Here is a 6786-nt window from a genome sequence, read left to right as displayed (position 1 = left end):
GTGCCCAAGGTGCCGAGAGGAGAATGGAGGAGAAGGGATTGTGGCGTGACCATCCCCCCTGGGGGGTGATTTCTTGCTTTCTGTCTCTATGTCTCTCTCTGTCTGTCTGGCGAGTGCACGCGCCCTACAGTGAAAATCTCTCCAAAAAAAAAAAAAAGATACATTCCTGGGAAAGTGAAAAGAAAGACTGACAGAGGTACCGATGACACCCAGAAGGACTCTCAGGAGAGGCATTGAAGCAGTGAGGAGACAATGAGAGAGTTTTCTCATTTCTTGTCTGGTTCTGTTTATAATATACCATGAATATCTCTTGGAGATGTGTCAAGGGCTCAGGAAGAGCTAAGGAAAAAAACAGAAAATGAGTGGTTTTCATTGCATGCAGAGATGTACAGATGCATTCGGCCCCCAGGAGCCAGCAGGGTGTTAGGGGAATGAGGAGTGCAGGTAGGGGCCAGGAGGACTTAGAAGACATTCCATTTGTTTAATGTCATTGGCCTTTAATTCTGACTTCTCCAATGACAATATTGCTAGCCTTGCCTTCCCTGACAGGCATCTGCTGGGCAATGTGCTTTATTTAACCTTATGCTGTTATTTTCCTTTAGGTGTCACTCTTATTACCAGCAGATTTTTTATTTATTTGTTTTTTATTTTATTTATTTATTTTTGAGAGCTTTTTGCCATAGGGCGCGTGCGCTCGCCAGAAAGACAGAGAGAGACAGAGAGTCCCTGGTAAGTTGAATCCTCTCTGTGTTCCCTTCTAAACTGTGGGAAATGACCCTCTTCTCATTTTAATAATAGTTAGGTTAATCTTGACATGAAATGTGGAAAATAACTTTGTAAAGTCATGACTGATACATTCAACAGGCATTATAATTACCCAACTAGACTTGCTCTTTTCAAAGCAAAAGCTGTGTCTTATTCATTTTGGTACCCCATAGCACATAACACAAGCTTAAAAAAAATACATTAATTATTGAGTCAGAATTACTGAGTCTTGGCCTAGTTTTGCTCCTGATTGAATACATGGCCTTGAGTATGCAATTTCATCCTATTTATTTATTAGCTTTTGTTGTTGTTGTTTCTATAGGGCACCTGCACTCACCAGAGACAGAAGTGAGAGAAAGTGAGAAATCACTCCCTCCCCCCATCCACTCGGAGATATGGCAATCCCATAATCCCTTGTCCTCCATTCTCCTCTTGGAATTTTCAGCATTCACACTTACATGTCTGGTGTGTTTCTTCAAGCTGTTGGGTCCAGGATTCAAACCACAGAGTTGGCCATGTAGGATCCAGCACCTTCACCACCATGCTATCTGCTTGCCCTGCAATTTTATTCTTTAGCAACTGACACTTGCCACTTCAAAAGTAACACAGCAGAAGAGGGTCTCTACCATTGCCAAAAGATTGTAATTTTAGATATAGTAGCACTTCTCAAAGCTTACTAGCTACTAGCATACCACTTGCCTCAAAATCACCTGTCTTGGTGAAAATGCAGAATCCTGGCTCCCACATCAGACCCAATGCATCGGAATCTTCCAATTTGTCTCTGAAATGCATGCATGTGTCTCTTTTGATTTTAGCTTATTTCTATTTTTATCAAATGGATACATCCACAACAAGTCCAACAATGCAAAAATGTTTGTTATTAAAAACTGTAGACTGCCTTGCCATTCTATATTCCCACTCCCCAGAGACAACTACTATATATATTCTTTGGTATCTTCTGTTATTTGCCTCCATATTTCTGAGTAATATTTATATGGCACTATTTCTATTTTAATAGCTTTATTGAAATGTAATTCATATACCATAAAATTATAACCCTTCTAAAGTATATATTTCAGTGGTTTTTAGTATATCAGCAGAATTTCTAAACCACCACCACTACATAGCTGCAGAACATTTTCGTTGGCCTAAAAAGAAACCTTATACCTATCGGCACACATATTGGTATAAGAATTTGTCAGTGCTCCTAGCACCTGGCAATCACTTTCTATATGGACTTGCCATTTCCAGATATTTCATATAAATAGAATCATACACTACATGGCCTCTTGTGTTTGGCTCTCTTGCCATAATGTTTTCAAGATTTATCCATGTTGTGACATACATCATGAGCATGATGTATGTCAAACGTTTGTGTACAAGTGTGTATATTTTCAGCTCTCTTCGATATATATCTGAGAGTGGAATTGCTGAGTCATTTGAAACTCTATCTTTTAAAATTTTTAAGAAACTGCCTATTTTCCAAAGACACCGTGGCATTTGACAATCCCAGCAGTAGTATATAAGGTTTCCAATTTCTCCATATTCTCACCAACACTTGGTATTGCCTGCGTTTTTTATTATAACCTTCTTAGTGAATTAGCATCTCGTCATTATTTTGATTTTGATTTTCATAATGACTAATAATGTTCATAATCTTTTCAAGTGCTTATTGACTATTTGTATTTTTTTTAGAGAAATATGCTTTTAAATCTTTTGCCACTTTTTAAATTGGATTATGTCTTTTTTTTTGAGAGAGAGCTTTTATGTTATTGTTTTGTTTTGTTTTGTTTTGTTTTGTTTTGTTTTGTTTTCTTAGAGGGCACGTGCACGCACCAGTAAGACAGAGAAAGACAGAGAGACAGAATGCAAGAAATCACCCCCCGGGGAAATAGCCATGCCGCAATCCCTACTCCTCCATTCTCTCAGAATCTTGGGCACGCACGCACATGTGCTGACATGAGTTTAAGCCACCAGGTTCGGGACTCAAACTGTGGTCGGCTGCATGGGAGTCCAGCGACATAGCTATTATGCCATCTGCTGGTCCCTGGATTGTGTTTTTATTGTTGAGTTGTAAGAATTCTTTATTTATTCTGGACACAAGTCCCTTATCAGATGTATGAATTGCAACTGCAATTTCTTGATTTCTAAATTTCAGTCATTATCTATTGACTTTCTGATATGACATCATAACCCCCACTATCTATTATTTTTATCCTCAAATTTTTTTATATTCTTCTCTTCAGGAGGTATAGTTTCATTTTCTTCCTCTTTAGTATGAATTAGATTTAGAAATTTGCTTCTGGAGCCAGCAGATGGTGTAATGCATATATCTCTGGACTTCCACATATTCGACCATGGTTCAAAGTCCTGGACCTTGTGGCTTCAAATTCACACCAGGCGCATGTACCTGCATGCCCAAAATCCCAAGAGAAGAATGGAGGAGAAGGGATTGCAGATTGCAGTGTGGCCATCCCTCCAGGAGGTGGTTTCTCACTTTCTGTCTGTCTGCTGTCTCTGTCCCTCTGCTATGTGCCCTATAGCAAAAGTCTCTAAAATAAATAAATAAATGAAATGAAATAGAAATTTGCTTCTAACAAAAAGAACATGAAAAGGAAAAAATGGTAACTTTGCAAATGGAAAAACCTAGCAAACAACCTAACCAAATCATCAAAGTGAATTCACCAGTGTGAATAAATTGTGTTGATATCACATAACCCTGACATTATAATGAAAAAGGTACTTCATGTGTGTGGTATTCTCCCCCAAATCAATAAGCCAAGGTAACCATGAGAAAACAACTGAAAACCCAAATTGAGAAACTTTCTACAAAATACTACACTCTTTAAAAAAGGACCAAGGCCAGGACCAGCAGATGGCATAATGGTTACCTTGCTGGACACCAATGTAGTCAACTGTGGTTTGAGTTCTGGGCCCAGTGGCTTAAAACTCACATGTGAGAGAAGAATGGAGGAGAAGGGATTGTGGCATGGCCATCCCCCCCCTGCCCCAGGGGATGATTTCTCACTTTCTGTCTCTCTGTCTCTCTAGTAAGCGCACACATGCTCCATAGCAAAAAATCTCTTTAAAAAAATGCCAAGGTCCTGGAAAACAAGGACAGACTAAGAAACCATCAGAATAGAGTATACAAACATATGAGGACTTTAATAAGTTTGTCAAAAAATAAAAACAAGTAATAGTTTATTTTGGTGCAAAAAATTTTTGAAATCCACACATAGTTTTTCATGATATGCATTTTCCACCAAGTTTTTTGAAAACCCCTCATATTAACTAACTGCAACATTGTCTCTGTGACCCATGGAACAGAAAAGGGGCATTAGTGGGAAACAGGGTGAAATCTGAATAATGTCATTAATTTAGTGAAGAGCATTGCATGAACATTAATTTCTTAGTTTTTATAAATGTTTCATAATTATTAGGCAAACCTTGGGGTAAAGTATACAGAAACTCTTTATGCTATTCTTTAAAATTATCTCAAAATAAAAAAGCTTTAAAAATAGACTAGACTGGGTTTTAAGAACCCAAAATAAAACTCTCTTAATGAATGAAAGTGACTGAACAGTTGAGAAAACAAATGGAAAGTCACTAGAACTCATTATTCAGTGAGAAAAGCAGATTTGACAGACTGTAGTTAACAGTAATTACTAGAAAGGATATACTCATTCCATGTTTATATAAGAAATATTGGAAGCTACTTAATAAACTAGTCGCATGCATATATCTATATATGTGTATACACAAAACAATTTTCTAAAAATATATTCTGTCACTTTTTTCACTCAAAAATATAGCTTTAAAGTAACTCTGTGCATTATTTCATTTCTTATCACATCTGAAAATATTCCACTGTAATGAATAATTTATTTAACCATCCCATGTTAATGAAAATTTTAATTGTTTTTACCAATTTGACATTTCAACACTGAAATGGTTACAAAGTTGTACCAGAATACAGGTTCACAAAATACATTTTTGTTGTTTTTTTTTTTTTTTTTTTACGATTTTCCACAGGGTGCATGCACTCACTGGGGAGAGACAGAGACAAGGAAAGTGAGAAATCACCCCCCAAGGAGGATGGCAACTCTGCAATTCCTTCACCTCCATTCCCCTCTCAGGATTTTGGGCATGAATATACATGTACCGTGCATGAGTTCCAAGCCACTAGGTTTGGGACTTGAGTTGTTGGTCATGTGGGAGTCCAACACTTTAACCACCATGATGCCTGTTGGCCCCTGGATTTTGCTTTTATGGCACTTCAAGAGTAGAGAAAAATAGAAAGAAGGAGGCCAATAAAACAAGTGAAAAAAAAGTGTAAGCATGGATAAATACAGGGACTAAAGCAGTGTCCTCAGACCCTGGGCTATGAACTTGTGCCAGTCTGTGGCCTGTTGGGGGCCCAGCTGCAGAAGAGTGCCAATCTCCCAAGGTGCACAGCACAAGGTGCGTGAGGCTTTGTCTATGTTTGCAGCCACTCCCCATCACTTGGATTGCTGTCTGTGTTCCACCTCCTGGCAGATCAGCTGGGATACTGGATTCTTACAGGAGTATAAACCCTTTTGTTATATGACTGTTTCATTGTATATTATGATGTGGTAGTGGTGAAGATGGGATGCATAATAGATATGGAATTATCTAAGGACCACCCCCTCCTTCCCAACCATGGAGGGATTGTCTTCCATGAGGCCAATCCCTGGTGCTGGAAGGCTGGGGACTGTGAACTAAAGGACCTTGTAGCATGGAGAACTAATGCAGAATCAAGAGGTCAGTGAAGGCTTTCTTTTCATTATAAATTTAATTTTTTTAGAGAGAATTTTGCTATAGGGCACATGCATTCACTGGAGAGACAGAGATACAGGAAGTGAGAAATCACCCCCCAGCCAGGGTGGGCCTTCCACTATCCCTTCTCCTCCAGTCTCCTCTTGGGATTTTGGGACACACAAGCACATGTGCCTGGTATCTGAAGCCGCCAGGTCTGAGACTCAAACTATGGTCGGCCACGTGGGAGTCCAGTGATATAACTACTACACCATTTGCTGGTCCCTAAATTGATTTTTTTGAAGAGCCCAACCTGTGGCAACAGAACAGTCTTCCCTACAACTGTGCTTCTGCCACAGCAAAATATTGCCTGGCCCAATCTATGGTACAGCTGAGTCATGTCTTCCCACCAACCCAATAAAACGTTCTACATTGACGTGGACCCCAAGCCTTGAGCAAAGCAATGATAAGAATCTTACTGAGCTGTATCTTGAGAATACTATTATATAATAAAAGAAAAACTCAGGGACCTTTGAAATAGCAGTGGTTATGACACAGCACTTCAGGTACACAACAATTCATGAGCATTATACCCTTCATAGCTCCTGGCCACGATTAACCAAAATGCCTGCAACATTTAGCTGTGAGTTTGGGCAGTGGATAGGATTATGTGGAAGAGATAACAACTATCATAGAAGCTTTATTTCAAGTGAAGTTAATGTACCTGACTATGGCCCATGACTATTCTGAGTAGTCTGCAGAATTTGGAAAACTTATCTATGCAAATTTGCAGAACATACCATTATGTCAGGGAATGTAGTCATGGGGTGGGGGGGATGGTAGAAGAATTTATTCATTCTGGAGCGGAAACAACCTTAGTAGAAATTAGCTGAGATGAAAGCAGTCTAGATCATACAGAAAATTGAATCTCAGATGTAGAAGATAGAATCACTGGCCTAGAAAAACCCAGCATGAAGACTGAGAAAATTGTCTGTTTTCTAGTTTTACGGATTTTGTCCAGTCTCGAGCTGCTGATAGGTTCATGTTCCTACTATTTTAACAGAATCCTAACCTGTTTCCTGGCTTTAAGTTTTAAGCAAAGTTTCTTAGCATTTCTTTGATTTATTAAAGCTAAAACTGCTTTTCTTGAAATTAAAAAATATATTTAAAAATACCTATTGAATGACCATAGTAAGCTATATAGCATCAACTATTTGCTACCTCATTCATTCTACTCAGAGTTGT

General features: G+C 38.7%; 1 pseudogene; it reads left to right on the top strand.

Moving 5' to 3' along the window:
- The window catches only part of LOC114005132 (transcription elongation factor A protein-like 5), a 3249-nt pseudogene extending 2764 nt beyond the window's left edge, over nucleotides 1-485 (top strand).
- The last annotated feature ends 6301 nt before the right edge of the window (nucleotides 486-6786 follow it).

Source organism: Tupaia chinensis, unplaced genomic scaffold, assembly GCF_000334495.1.
Source record: "Tupaia chinensis unplaced genomic scaffold, TupChi_1.0 Scaffold142619_1, whole genome shotgun sequence".
In the NCBI taxonomy this organism is placed as follows: domain Eukaryota; kingdom Metazoa; phylum Chordata; class Mammalia; order Scandentia; family Tupaiidae; genus Tupaia; species Tupaia belangeri.
Note: the sequence above shows the minus strand (reverse complement) of the source record. Positions and strands in the feature narration are given on the sequence as shown.